Here is a 14689-nt window from a genome sequence, read left to right as displayed (position 1 = left end):
AGAGAGGGAGCGTGGGGAGAGAGAGAGAGGGAGCGTGGGGGAGAGAGAGAGAGGGAGGGTGGGGGAGAGAGAGAGAGAGAGGGAGGGTGGGGGAGAGAGAGAGAGAGAGGGAGCGTGGGGGAGAGAGAGAGGGGAGCGTGGGGGAGAGAGAGAGAGGGGGAGCATGGGGGAGAGAGAGAGAGAGGGGGAGCGTGGGGTAGAGAGAGAGAGAGAAAGGGAGCGTGAGGTAGAGAGAGAGAGAGAGAGAGAGGGAGCGTGAGGTAGAGAGAGAGGAAGCGTGGGGTAGAAAGAGAGAGAGAGAGGGGGAGCGTGGGGTAGAGAGAGAGAGGGAGCGTGGGGTAGAGATAGAGAGGGAGCGTGGGGTAGGGAGATAGAGAGGGGAGTGTGGGGGAGAGAGAGAGAGAGAGGGAGTGTGGGGGAGAGAGAGAGAGAGAGGAGTGTGAGGGAGAGAGAGAGAGAGGGAGTGTGGGGGAGAGAGAGAGAGAGAGTGTGGGGGAGAGAGAGAGAGAGAGGGAGTGTGGGGGAGAGAGAGAGAGAGAGGGAGGGTGGGGGAGAGAGAGAGAGAGAGGGAGGGTGGGGGAGAGAGAGAGAGAGAGGGAAGGTGGGGGAGAGAGAGAGAGAGAGAGAGAGGGAGGGTGGGGGAGAGAGATAGAGGGAGCGTGGGGGAGAGCGAGAGAGAGAGGGAGCGTGGGGGAGAGAGAGAGAGAGGGAGCGTGGGGTGAGAGAGAGAGAGGGGGAGGGTGGGGGAGAGAGAGAGAGGGGGGAGGGTGGGGGGAGAGGAGAGAGAGGGGGAGGGTGGGGGAGAGAGAGAGAGCGGGAGCGTGGGAGAGAGAGAGGGAGCGGGGAGCGTGGGAGAGAGAGCGGGAGCGTGGGGAGAGAGAGAGAGAGCGGGAGCGTGGGGGAGAGAGAGAGAGAGCGGGAGCGTGGGGGAGAGAGAGAGAGAGAGCGGGAGCGTGGGGGAGAGAGAGAGAGAGCGGGGAGCGTGGGGGAGAGAGAGAGAGAGCGGGAGCGTGGGGGAGAGAGAGAGAGCGGGAGCGTGGGGGAGAGAGAGAGAGAGAGAGAGAGAGAGGGAGTGTGGGGGAGAGAGAGAGAGAGAGAGAGAGCGTGGGGGAGAGAGAGAGAGAGAGGGAGCGTGGGGTAGAGAGAGAGAGGGAGCGTGGGTAGAGAGAGAGAGAGAGCGTGGGGTAGAGAGAGAGAGAGAGAGCGTGGGGTAGAGAGAGAGAGAGAGAGAGCGTGGGGTAGAGAGAGAGAGAGAGAGAGCGTGGGGTGTAGAGAGAGAGAGAGAGGGAGCGTGGGGTAGAGAGAGCGAGAGAGAGAGGGAGCGTGGGGTAGAGAGAGCGAGAGAGAGAGGGAGCGTGGGTAGAGAGAGCGAGAGAGAGAGGGAGCGTGGGGTAGAGAGAGAGAGAGAGAGAGAGCGTGGGGTAGAGAGAGAGAGAGAGGGAGCGTGGGGTAGAGAGAGAGAGAGAGAGAGGGAGCGTGGGGTTAGAGAGAGAGAGAGAGGGAGCGTGGGGTAGAGAGAGAGAGAGAGGGAGCGTGCGGTAGAGAGAGAGAGAGAGAGGGAGCGTGGGGTAGAGAGAGCGAGAGAGAGAGGGAGCGTGGGGTAGAGAGAGAGAGAGGGAGCGTGGGGTAGGGAGATAGAGAGGGAGCGTGGGGTAGGGAGATAGAGAGGGAGCTTGGGGGGGTGAGAGAGAGAGAGGGAGCTTGGGGGGGAGAGAGAGAGAGAGGGAGTGTGGGGAAGAGAGAGAGAGAGAGGGAGTGTGGGGGAGAGAGAGAGAGAGGGAGGGTGGGGGAGAGAGAGAGAGAGAGGGAGCGTGGGGGAGAGAGAGAGGGAGCTTGGGGGAGAGAGAGAGAGGGGGAGCATGGGGGAGAGAGAGAGAGGGGGAGCGTGGGGTAGAGAGAGAGAGAGAAAGGGAGCGTGAGGTAGAGAGAGAGAGAGAGGGGGAGCGTGAGGCAGAGAGAGAGAGAGAGAGAGAGGGAGCGTGAGGTAGAGAGAGAGGAAGCGTGGGGTAGAAAGAGAGAGAGAGAGGGGAGCGTGGGGGGAGAGAGAGAGGGAGCGTGGGGGAGAGCGTGGGGTAGAGAGAGAGAGGGAGCGTGGGGTAGAGATAGAGAGGGAGCGTGGGGTAGGGAGATAGAGAGGGAGTGTGGGGGAGACAGAGAGAGAGAAGGGAGTGTGGGGGAGAGAGAGAGAGAGAGGGAGTGTGAGGGAGAGAGAGAGAGAGGGAGTGTGGGGGAGAGAGAGAGAGAGAGTGTGGGGGAGAGAGAGAGAGAGAGGGAGGGTGGGGGAGAGAGAGAGAGAGAGGGAGGGTGGGGGAGAGAGAGAGAGAGAGGGAAGGTGGGGGAGAGAGAGAGAGAGAGAGAGGGAGGGTGGGGGAGAGAGATAGAGGGAGCGTGGGGGAGAGCGAGAGAGAGAGGGAGCGTGGGGGAGAGAGAGAGAGAGGGAGCGTGGGGGAGAGAGAGAGAGGGGGAGGGTGGGGGAGAGAGAGAGAGGGGGAGGGTGGGGGAGAGAGAGAGAGGGGGGAGGGTGGGGGAGAGAGAGAGAGCGGGAGCGTGGGAGAGAGAGAGAGTGGGAGCGTGGGAGAGAGAGAGGGAGCGGGGAGCGTGGGAGAGAGAGCGGGAGCGTGGGGGAGAGAGAGAGAGCGGGAGCGTGGGGGGAGAGAGAGAGAGAGCGGGAGCGTGGGGAGAGAGAGAGAGAGAGCGGGAGCGTGGGGGAGAGAGAGAGAGAGCGGGAGCGTGGGGGAGAGAGAGAGAGAGCGGGAGCGTGGGGGAGAGAGAGAGAGCGGGAGCGTGGGGGAGAGAGAGAGAGAGAGAGAGAGAGAGAGGGAGTGTGGGGGAGAGAGAGAGAGAGAGAGAGAGAGAGCGTGGGGGAGAGAGAGAGAGAGAGGGAGCGTGGGGTTAGAGAGAGAGAGGGAGCGTGGGGTAGAGAGAGAGAGAGAGAGCGTGGGGTAGAGAGAGAGAGAGAGAGCGTGGGGTAGAGAGAGAGAGAGAGAGAGCGTGGGGTAGAGAGAGAGAGAGAGAGAGCGTGGGGTGTAGAGAGAGAGAGAGAGGGAGCGTGGGGTAGAGAGAGAGAGAGAGGGAGCGTGGGGTAGAGAGAGAGAGAGAGGGAGCGTGGGGGTTAGAGAGAGAGCGAGAGAGAGAGGGAGCGTGGGTAGAGAGAGCGAGGAGAGAGAGGGAGCGTGGGGTAGAGAGAGCGAGAGAGAGAGGGAGCGTGGGGTAGAGAGAGAGAGAGAGAGAGAGCGTGGGGTAGGAGAGAGAGAGAGGGAGCGTGGGGTAGAGAGAGAGAGAGAGAGGGAGCGTGGGTAGAGAGAGAGAGAGAGGGAGCGTGGGGTAGAGAGAGAGAGAGAGGAGCGTGCGGTAGAGAGAGAGAGAGAGGGAGCGTGGGGTAGAGAGAGCGAGAGAGAGAGGGAGCGTGGGGGTAGAGAGAGAGAGAGGGAGCGTGGGGTAGGGAGATAGAGAGGGAGCGTGGGGTAGGGAGATAGAGAGGGAGCTTGGGGGGGGAGAGAGAGGAGAGAGGGAGCTTGGGGGGGAGAGAGAGAGAGAGGGAGTGTGGGAAGAGAGAGAGAGAGAGGGAGTGTGGGGGAAGAGAGAGAGAGAGAGAGTGGGAGCATGGGGGAGAGAGAGAGAGAGAGGGAGCGTGGGGGAGAGAGAGAGGGGGAGCGTGGGGGAGAGAGAGAGAGAGAGGGAGCGTGGGGGAGAGAGAGAGAGAGAGGGAGCGTGGGGGAGAGAGAGAGAGAGAGGGGAGCGTGGGGGAGAGAGAGAGAGGGGGAGCGTGGGGGAGAGAGAGAGAGGGGGAGCGTGGGGGAGAGAGAGAGAGAGAGGGGGAGCGTGGGGGAGAGAGAGAGGGGGGGAGCGTGGGGGAGAGAGAGTGAGGGGGAGCGTGGGGGAGAGAGAGAGAGAGAGAGAGAGAGAGAGAGGGGGGAGCGTGGGGTAGGGAGAGAGAGAGGGAGCGTGGGGTAGGGAGATAGAGAGGGAGCGTGGGGTAGGGAGATAGAGAGGGAGCGTGGGGTAGGAGATAGAGAGGAGCTTGGGGGGGGAGAGAGAGAGAGAGGGAGCTTGGGGGGGAGAGAGAGAGAGAGGGAGTGTGGGGAAGAGAGAGAGAGAGAGTGGGAGCATGGGGGAGAGAGAGAGAGAGAGGGAGCGTGGGGGAGAGAGAGAGGGGAGCGTGGGGGGAGAGAGAGAGAGAGAGGGAGCGTGGGGGAGAGAGAGAGAGAGAGGGAGCGTGGGGGAGAGAGAGAGAGAGAGGGAGCGTGGGGAGAGAGAGAGAGGGGGAGCGTGGGGGAGAGAGAGAGAGGGGGAGCGTGGGGGAGAGAGAGAGAGGGGGAGCGTGGGGGAGAGAGAGTGAGGGGGGAGCGTGGGGGAGAGAGAGAGAGGGGGAACGTGGGGGAGAGAGAGCGGGCGGGAGCGTGGGAGAGAGAGAGAGCGGGCGGGAGCGTGGGAGAGAGAGTGAGAGAGCGGGAGCGTGGGAGAGAGAGTGAGAGAGCGGGAGCGTGGGATAGAGAGAGAGAGAGAGCGGGAGCGTGGGAGAGAGAGAGAGAGGGAGCGTGGGAGAGAGAGAGAGAGAGAGCGGGGGCGTGGGAGAGAGAGAGCGGGGGGCGTGGGGGGGGAGAGAGAGAGAGCGGGAGCGTGGGGGGGGAGAGAGAGAGAGAAGGAGCGTGGGGGAGAGAGAGAGAGAGAAGGAGCGTGGGGGGAGAGAGAGAGAGAGAGAGAGGGAGCATGGGGGAGAGAGAGAGAGAGAGAGGGAGCGTGGGGGAGAGAGAGAGAGGGGAGCGTGGGGGAGAGAGAGAGAGGGAGCGTGGGGGAGAGAGAGAGAGAGAGAGAGAGAGGGAGCGTGGGGGAGAGAGAGAGAGAGAGAGGGAGCGTGGGGGAGAGAGAGAGAGAGGGAGCGTGGGGGAGAGAGAGAGAGAGAGAGAGAGAGAGCGTGGGGTAGAGAGAGAGAGAGCGTGGGGTAGAGAGAGAGAGAGCGTGGTGTAGAGAGAGAGAGAGAGGGGTAGAGAGAGCGAGAGAGAGAGAGAGCGTGGGGTAGAGAGAGCGAGAGAGAGAGAGAGCGTGGGGTAGAGAGAGAGAGAGCGTGGTGTAGAGAGAGAGAGAGAGGGGTAGAGAGAGCGAGAGAGAGAGAGAGCGTGGGGTAGAGAGAGCGAGAGAGAGAACGTGGGGTAGAGAGAGCGAGAGAGAGAGAGAGAGAGCGTGGGGTAGAGAGAGCGAGAGAGAGAGAGAGGGAGCGTGAGGTAGAGAGAGAGAGAGAGGGAGCGTGAGGTAGAGAGAGAGAGAGAGAGAGAGAGGGAGCGTGAGGTAGAGAGAGAGAGAGAGAGAGGGAGCGTGAGGTAGAGAGAGAGAGAGAGAGAGGGAGCGTGAGGTAGAGAGAGAGAGAGAGAGAGGGAGCGTGGGGTAGAGAGAGAGAGAGAGAGGGAGCGTGAGGTAGAGAGAGAGAGAGAGGGGGAGCGTGGGGTAGAGAGAGAGAGAGGGAGCATGGGGGTAGAGAGAGAGAGAGAAAGAGGGAGCGTGGGGGTAGAGAGAGAGAGAGGGAGCGTGGGGGAGAGAGAGAGGGAGCCTGGGGGGAGAGAGAGAGAGAAGGAGCGTGGGGGAGAGAGAGAGAGAGAAGGAGCGTGGGGGAGAGAGAGAGAGGGGAGCGTGGGGGAGAGAGAGAGAGGGGGAGCGTGGGGGAGAGAGAGAGAGGGGGAGCGTGGGGGAGAGAGAGAGAGGGGGAACGTGGGGGAGAGAGAGCGGGCGGGAGCGTGGGAGAGAGAGAGAGCGGGCGGGAGCGTGGGAGAGAGAGTGAGAGAGCGGGAGCGTGGGAGAGAGAGTGAGAGAGCGGGAGCGTGGGATAGAGAGAGAGAGAGAGAGCGGGAGCGTGGGAGAGAGAGAGAGCGGGAGCGTGGGAGAGAGAGAGAGCGGGGAGCGTGGGAGAGAGAGAGAGAGAGCGGGGGCGTGGGAGAGAGAGAGCGGGGGCGTGGGGGGGAGAGAGAGAGAGCGGGGGCGTGGGGGGGGAGAGAGAGAGAGCGGGAGCGTGGGGGGGAGAGAGAGAGAGAAGGAGCGTGGGGGAGAGAGAGAGAGAGAAGGAGCGTGGGGGAGAGAGAGAGAGAGAGAGAGGGAGCATGGGGGGAGAGAGAGAGAGGGAGCGTGGGGGAGAGAGAGAGAGGGAGCGTGGGGGAGAGAGAGAGAGAGAGAGAGAGGGAGCGTGGGGAGAGAGAGAGAGAGAGAGAGGGAGCGTGGGGAGAGAGAGAGAGAGAGAGAGCGTGGGGGAGAGAGAGAGAGGGAGCGTGGGGGAGAGAGAGAGAGAGGGAGCGTGGGGTAGAGAGAGAGAGAGCGTGGTGTAGAGAGAGAGAGAGAGGGGTAGAGAGAGCGAGAGAGAGAGAGAGCGTGGGGTAGAGAGAGCGAGAGCGTGGTGTAGAGAGAGAGAGAGAGGGGTAGAGAGAGCGAGAGAGAGAGAGAGCGTGGGGTAGAGTGAGAGAGAGCGTGGTGTAGAGAGAGAGAGATAGGGGTAGAGAGAGCGAGAGAGAGAGAGAGCGTGGGGTAGAGAGAGCGAGAGAGAGAACGTGGGGTAGAGAGAGCGAGAGAGAGAGAGAGAGCGTGGGGTAGAGAGAGCGAGAGAGAGAGAGGGAGCGTGAGGTAGAGAGAGAGAGAGAGGGAGCGTGAGGTAGAGAGAGAGAGAGAGAGAGAGGGAGCGTGAGGTAGAGAGAGAGAGAGAGAGGGAGCGTGAGGTAGAGAGAGAGAGAGAGAGAGGGAGCGTGAGGTAGAGAGAGAGAGAGAGAGGGAGCGTAGGGTAGAGAGAGAGAGAGAGAGGGAGCGTGAGGTAGAGAGAGAGAGAGAGGGGGAGCGTGGGGTAGAGAGAGAGGGAGCGTGGGGTAGAGAGAGAGAGAGGGAGCATGGGGTAGAGAGAGAGAGAGAAAGAGGGAGCGTGGGGTAGAGAGAGAGAGGGAGCGTGGGGGGAGAGAGAGCGGGAGCGTGGGGGGGAGAGAGAGAGAGCGGGAGCGTGGGGGGGAGAGAGAGAGAGAGAAGGAGCGTGGGGGAGAGAGAGAGAGAGAAGGAGCGTGGGGGAGAGAGAGAGAGAGAGAGGGAGCATGGGGGAGAGAGAGAGAGGGAGCGTGGGGGAGAGAGAGAGAGGGGAGCGTGGGGGAGAGAGAGAGAGGGAGCGTGGGGGAGAGAGAGAGAGGGAGCGTGGGGGAGAGAGAGAGAGAGAGAGAGAGGGAGCGTGGGGGAGAGAGAGAGAGAGAGAGGGAGCGTGGGGGAGAGAGAGAGAGAGGGAGCGTGGGGGAGAGAGAGAGAGAGAGAGGGAGCGTGGGGTAGAGAGAGAGAGAGCGTGGTGTAGAGAGAGAGAGAGAGGGGTAGAGAGAGCGAGAGAGAGAGAGAGCGTGGGGTAGAGAGAGCGAGAGCGTGGTGTAGAGAGAGAGAGAGAGGGGTAGAGAGAGCGAGAGAGAGAGAGAGCGTGGGGTAGAGAGAGAGAGAGCGTGGTGTAGAGAGAGAGAGAGAGGGGTAGAGAGAGCGAGAGAGAGAGAGAGCGTGGGGTAGAGAGAGCGAGAGAGAGAACGTGGGGTAGAGAGAGCGAGAGAGAGAGAGAGAGCGTGGGGTAGAGAGAGCGAGAGAGAGAGAGGGAGCGTGAGGTAGAGAGAGAGAGAGAGGGAGCGTGAGGTAGAGAGAGAGAGAGAGAGGGAGCGTGAGGTAGAGAGAGAGAGAGAGAGGGAGCGTGAGGTAGAGAGAGAGAGAGAGAGAGGGAGCGTGAGGTAGAGAGAGAGAGAGAGAGGGAGCGTGGGGTAGAGAGAGAGAGAGAGAGGGAGCGTGAGGTAGAGAGAGAGAGAGAGGGGGAGCGTGGGGTAGAGAGAGAGGGAGCGTGGGGTAGAGAGAGAGAGAGGGAGCATGGGGTAGAGAGAGAGAGAGAAAGAGGGAGCGTGGGGGAGAGAGAGAGGGAGCCTGGGGGGAGAGAGAGAGAGAGGGGAGAGCTGGGGGAGGCGGGGAGAGATGGGGTGGGGGACTTGCTTCTCTGGTACCAGAAGGCTGAAGAGGTGCTTTGTCTGTAGTCTTGAAGTATGAGCTGCCACCGTGGGTTCCCTGGGATTTTACTGGATCGACGGGGTCTTTTCTTCTGACAGTCCACTTGCAGTCTTTTCCTTTCTTTGTGGCACAATTCCAGAAGCCCGAGTCTTACCTGTAGGTGGGTCATGTGACCATCTCTTTGTTTGAAACATTAACTCTGGGAGGGTTGTTGGATTTCAGAGCCTCGCCGATGTACTCGGTGGGGGATGGAATTTTGTCTCTTACACAATCAGAAGCTGTCGGTGTCTTTTGATCATCACTATTGACAAAAGCCATCTCGCTAACTGAATCAGTGAGCACTCCCATTGCCTCTCTCTTCAACTGCCTCTTAGCTAGTCCTGGTCTTTTTAGAATTCAAATGTGCAGCAATGTTTTCAGTTGTTCAGTTTTTTTTAAAACAAGCTATTTGCAATGTGCAGTAAAAAAGTTTCAAGTGATGTCCCATACGACGAAATTACTATGTTTCCATTTGGCAGGTGTGATTTCCGTCACACCTCTGCCCCACACTGAATGAAATGCGATATTAGGGGAACATTTTATTATAAGTTAGGAGGAAGAGAAAATACAGGAAAGAACACATGCACTTCTCTCATTCATTCTCATTCGTTCAGAAATCTTAGAAATTGGTTCAGCCTGTCTTTTCTTTGTAGCAGTGCTGCTTTAAACTGCCCCTTTTCCCCTGAGGTGGGTCTGAGACAGTTATGTGTTGCCCAAGTTTCTTTAGTATCAGCTTGCAATAAGTTGGGAATGGGCATCCCAATAAACATGCGAATTTTGGGGAGGTTCGATGTTTCCATATTTCCATAATTGTCTCGGGTGCCTTTGTTCCTGTTGGGGTCTGCAGGGGGATTGTTAGATTGCATTAGCTCTGAGTCTGAGCTCTGCTCATGGGAGTCTGCAGTGGGTGGATCCACTTTGACCTCACTTTCAGTGTTCTGGTGAGTCATCCAAATGCTGCTTACTTAAGGGTATTGTTGGTTCTCTTTATTCCTGACTGTGGGGGAGGATTCTTTGTTAACTTTCCCTTTGTCCTCTGGCACACTCCTGCTTACAAGTATTTGTCCAGGTTCCACCTCACTCCCCTGTGGCACTTCGGCTAGGTGAGGCATCACCTTCACGGTTTCTCTGCCCTCTTGATGACTTTCTTTGTCCCTGCAGGTTTCTTCAAATGCTGTTAGCAGCCCTGGTAGGGTGCTTCTGTTGTTTGCATTTACATTGGAGGATGTGGGGTCTAATTTTCCCAAAATTCTGGGGTTGGCTGACTGGACAGCAGGGATCTTCATTTGTGAATCCTGCTAGACCTCCTTTAACCTGTCCTCTTTGTACCTTTTTCCCCTTTCCTCTCTAACTCTCTGCTAACCCTGTCTCCGGTCTCCTGTCTGTCCCCTTTTGTTCTCTGCAGGGGTCCCTTACAATTCATCAGCCCTTTGTTGGAGGGTTTCCCAAAAGCCAGTACAGGAATTAGGGATGCAGATTTCACTGCAACCTGACACATGTGGCAACTTATACAGTGCTCCACCACATCTTTGTGGAGTTTTGGCCAGTCAAGTTGCTGCCTTATGCGGGCTTTGGTTTTCCGTATACCGACGTGCAACCATTGTAATCTCATGGGCCAATCTTAATATTGTTCTGTGGTATCTGTGTGGAACCACTGTCCACTCTTTACCCTCAGGTCTGTGAGGAGAACTCCATTTCCTCATCAGCACCTCATTCTTCAAATAGTAGTAATCAGGGACACCCCTGCTTCAGTTTCAGTCTGGGCAGCCTGTGGTAACTTAATGCTGGGTCGGCTCGTTGAGCCTCAGCTAGGGAAGATTCATTTAATCCATTCCCTGGGTCCTCTAACTTTCCAAAGAAAGTTTCAGACAGACAGACAGGATGGTCATCTGTCTGCAGTGCCAATTCAGTCTCCTCTGGGGAGCTGGTTTGGCCATGGCCCGATTCACTACACATCCAGGGGAATTGCAGGGGACCATCTCCTGCTGCTGCCCTGTCTCTCTGACCTCCTCTGGTCTCTCTCTCTCTCACAGCTGGGGAAGCTGTTACCTTCACTCCCACCAGATTATTACCTAGGAGCAGGTCCACCCCGTCCACAGGCAAACTAGGGACAATCCCTATGGTCACCGGTCCCAGAACTAGGCCACACTCCAAGTGCATCCAAATGTAAAGGTACGGGCGTACACTGCCCTCCAATACCACTTACGATTATTCCGGTACTTAATGCATTCTCTGGGGGAAAGGTCATGCCTTTTCCCAGCAAAAGGGATCTAATGGCTGCTGTATCCCTGAGTATTACTGTGGGCTTGCTTGCCCCACTCGAGGGGTATAGGGTTACTCTCCCTTCAGATACAAAATCCTGATAGCCTTCAGGGATCTTGTTAAATTTTCCTGCACCTGCAGCAGTTAAAGCCACAGCCTGCTCTGCTGTGCTTTCCATCAGGGTCCGTTCTCCTGCACTGAGCGGGTGTGCCCTGATTAACCCTACAGGCTTTCCCCATAGTTTCCAGCAGTCAGCTTATTACAATAGAAGCAGACAGGCCTCCGGGTCTCACTCCTACTTTCAGCACTATCCATTTTGGCTGGAGGAGGGCCCCCTGTGTGTCCTGCTTTTCGTTCTCTCCCAGGGCTGTGTGGGCTCCTATCATCGGGTTTGTGAGGGTGACTAGGAAAGGTTTTCCCCTGGGAAACCTACTTGTAAATGAGAGCAAACTCATCAGTTAGTACTGCAGCTTGCCTCACACTATGTACTTTTTGTTCCTCCACATGGGTCTTTATGGAGAGTGGAAGAGAGTTTTTAAATTCCTCGAGGAGAATTACCTCTCTGAGGTTTTCATAAGTGGGCTGTACTTCAAGAGCCCTCAACCACTGGTCAAAAGCCAGCTGCTTACTTCTCTCAACTCCAAGTAAGTTTGATCAGCTTGTTTTCGGAGGGTTCAGGGTTCTGGTGGTAAGCTTCTGGTACAAGCTCATATACCCTGAGGATAGAATTTTTAATCAGTTCATAATTTGATGAACTCTCATCTGGCAACAGGGCATAAACCTCATGGGCTTTTCCTGTTGACTTGCTTTGTGGCAGGAGGGTCCAGCTTTCAGCTGGGCATTTTAACTGCCTTGCAAGTTTCTCAAAAGATACAAAAAATGCTTCCACGTCTCCCTCTTTGAAATTTGGAATCAATTGGGAAAATTTCAAAAGCTCAGCACACGGCCTCGAATTACTTGTATTTTCCATATTGGCCATGCTTTCACTGGGGTTACTCTGTCACCCCCGAGCTACCTTAAGCCGCCTCAGCTCCCTTTCCACCTGTTCCTTCTGGAAAGTTCTTTCTCTATCTCTCTCTCTCTCTCTCTCTCTCTCTCTCTCTCTGTCTTCCAATTCAAGTTTAATTTGTTCCAGTTGTTGCTGACATTAATTCTAACTCTAATTCTAACCCTGTCTGTGATTCTTCGGGCTCGAGGGAAAAATGGTTGGCCACTAGTCTTAGGAGTTTCAATTTCCTAGCATTGGCATGGAAAGTGATCCCACACTGCTCAGCCATTTTCCTCAACTCCTCCATAGATAATGCCTTTAACTTATCCCAAGTTACTTCACCCTGGCTTGGGGAGGTACTGGCTTCGGTTACGGACATGTTAATATTCTAGTACACAAACCACAAGAAAACCTGTATTGAAGTATTTTCTTTTTGATTGGGATCAATTTGATTTCCCACTTATAGTTTCTCATTTCTCTGTGGGACCAATCCCGGATGAGCCCCCAAATTCCTGTTACGACTGAGTGAGGAAGGTGTCTCAGGCACCCCTCTTGCCCCTTTCCTGGTTTGGTTGTAACAGGGTTCAGCTTATCACCTCATTGAGCCCTTGCTCACTGTACTCTCATTACAATTGCAAATGAACCAATCAGACAGGTTTTCTTGAGTTTAAACAAGTGTTACGACCAGAAGAGAAAGGTGTCTAGGGGTCCCTCTCAACCTTCACCTGGTCTTACTATAACAGGGTTTAATTTTAAACACACTGTGTTTTTCGCTCCCCTTGATGAATCCTTGTTCACCGCTTTCCAATTATAAGGCAAAGAAACCAGCACAAACAGGTTTTCTTAGATTTAAAGAAGAAAGATTGAAATTTATTAAACTTAAACTCTAATTCGGTTGACGCCTACGGATACACGACGTGCCCATGCTAGCATGTATACACGATACACACGTACAAATAGAGACAGAAAAGAGAAGAAAAAATAAAGTGGAAAAGTTTGAGGCAATATCTGAAGAGTTTTTGTTACGGCTCTTCGAGCTCACTGTAGAATCCTTGATTGTAGGTAGATCTTGCTCTTCGTTGGGGCCCAGTGTTTTTCTTAAACCCTGTTTGCTGTAGGAGACATTTTTCTCTTGGGGTTCATGTGTCTTCAGTGGTTTCAGAGGCTTGTGAGAAAGAGATGAGTAGACAGAAGAGAGATCTTCTCAGTCCAGGAGCAAATAGACTTTTTCAGTTCAAACTATTTTGTACAATTGTCTTGGATTGTATCACCTTAGCAGTCTCTGGAATGCTCCTCTTACACACAATATCTGGTGAACAAGGTCCCTTGTGGGTTGAATGTGTCAGGGAATGGTCCTTTATCCTTCCAAGCACCGTCTGTTCATATGCAAATGTCTTTTCCAGCCACGGCTGATCTGTTTAACAAGTCCTTCCTTCACTCCAGTAACAGTTTAAAATCAATGTTCATGACAAAATTAATGTGCCTCACTCTTGGCAGGTGGGAGTCTAGCATGACCGAAGAAAGACACAAGTTTATTTGCCTTCTCACTCTAACCCAGTTAAAATTACTAAAATATGCAACGCAACCACGCTCGCATGCATACGAGAGGCACACACACACAAATAGATACAGAGGATAAGAAAGAATTGGGGGGGGGGAGGGGGGTGGTGATGGCTGAAGTAGAGTTAGCAATAAATGGAATGCAGGTACTGTCTTTTGTGTCTTTGATGTCATGTCCTTGATTGAAGTTAAGGTCTGGGGTCCTCGCTGGGGTCTGGTGCACAATTTCAGACTTGTTTCTCTGGTACCAGAAAGCCAAAGAGATTCTTTGTCTGTAGTCTTGAAGTCTAAGCTGCCACCATAGGTTCCCTGGGACTTTTCTTCTGCCAGTCCAGTTGCAGCCTTTTCCTTTCTGTGTGGCACAATTCCAGAAGCCTCAGTCTTACCAGTACGTAGGTCATGTTACAATCTCTTTGTTTGAAACAGCATCTTCTGGGAGGGTTGTTGGATTTCAGAGCCTCCCAGATATACGCGGGGGGTGTGGGGGTGGAATTTTGTCTCTTACACAATCAGAAACTGTTGGTGTCTTTTGATCATCACTATTGACAAAAGCCATCTCGCTAATTGAGTCAGTGAGCACTCCCATTGTTTCTCTATTTAACTGTCACTTAGCTAGTCCTGATCATTTCAGAATGTCAATGTGCAACCATGTTTTCAGCTGTTAGGTTTTTTGAAACAAGTTATTTGCAATGTGCAGTAAAAAAGTTTCACGTAATGTACCATATGATGAAATTAATTGTTTCTATTTGGCAGGTGTGATTTCCATCACAAGATGCTCCTTTAAAACCAACCTATTTGACCAAGTTTTTGAGTATCTTCTCTAATATCTCCATATATGGTTCTGTGTCAAAGTTTGTTTGATAATGTTCCTGTGAAGTGCCTTGGAATGTTTTACTATGTTAAAGGCACTATAGAAATGAAAGTTGTTGATGTATTTACTCTTGGGTGCCGGCAACCATTCTTGCATCGTTACCAGTAGATATGCTGATTAAGGCTGATGACCACTTGTGATCATGAGGACATAAGGCGGCTACAAAGGGATATAGATAGGTTAAGTGAGTGGGCAAAGATCTAGCAAATGGAGTATAATGTGGGAACATGTGAAATTGTTCATTTTGGCAGGAAAAATAAGAAAAAAGCATATGATCTAAATGGTAAGAGATTACAGAGTTCTGAGATGCAGAGGGATCTGGGCATCCTAGTGCATGAATCACAAAAGGTTAGTATGCAAGTTCAGCAAGTAATTAGGAAAACTAATGGAATGTTATCATTTATTGCGAGGGGAATTGAATACAGAAGTAGGAAGGTTATACAGGGCATTAATGAGACCACATCTGAAGTACTGTGTACTGTATTGATCTCTTTATTTAAGGAAGGATGTAAATGTGTTGGAAGCAGTTCAGGGAAGATTTACTGGACTAACTGGAATGGGTGGGTTGTGTTATGAGGAAGGGTTGGACAGGCTAGGCTTGTATCCACTGGAGTTTAGAAGAGTAAGAGGCAACTGGATTGAAACATATAAGATCCTGAGGGATCTTGACAGGGTGGATGTGGAAAGGATGTTTCCCCTTGTGGGAGAATCTAGAACTAGGTTTATTTAAAAGTAAGGGGTTGCCCTTATCAGAGGGTCGTGAGTCTTTGGAACTCTCTTCCTCAAAAGGCAGTGGAAGCAGAGTCTTTAAATGTTCTTAAGGCAGAGGTAGAAGGTTCTTGATAAGCAAGGGGTGAAAGGTTATCGGGGGTAGGCGGGAATGTGGAGTCAAGGTTACAATCAGATCAGCCATGATCTTATTGAATGGCAGAGTAGGCTAGAGGGGCCGAGTGGCCTACTCCTGCTCCTAATTCGTATGTTTGTGA

The 14689-nt window shown here is 54.2% G+C and overlaps 1 protein-coding gene across 9 annotated transcripts in view; it reads left to right on the top strand.

Moving 5' to 3' along the window:
- Window positions 1-14689, top strand: part of disp1 (dispatched homolog 1 (Drosophila)) — a 567770-nt gene that overhangs the window by 284773 nt on the left and 268308 nt on the right. The window lies entirely within an intron of this gene.

This window comes from Heterodontus francisci, chromosome 3 (genome assembly GCF_036365525.1).
Source record: "Heterodontus francisci isolate sHetFra1 chromosome 3, sHetFra1.hap1, whole genome shotgun sequence".
Classification (NCBI taxonomy): Eukaryota; Metazoa; Chordata; class Chondrichthyes; order Heterodontiformes; family Heterodontidae; genus Heterodontus; species Heterodontus francisci.
This window is presented reverse-complemented; position numbering and strand designations above follow the sequence as displayed.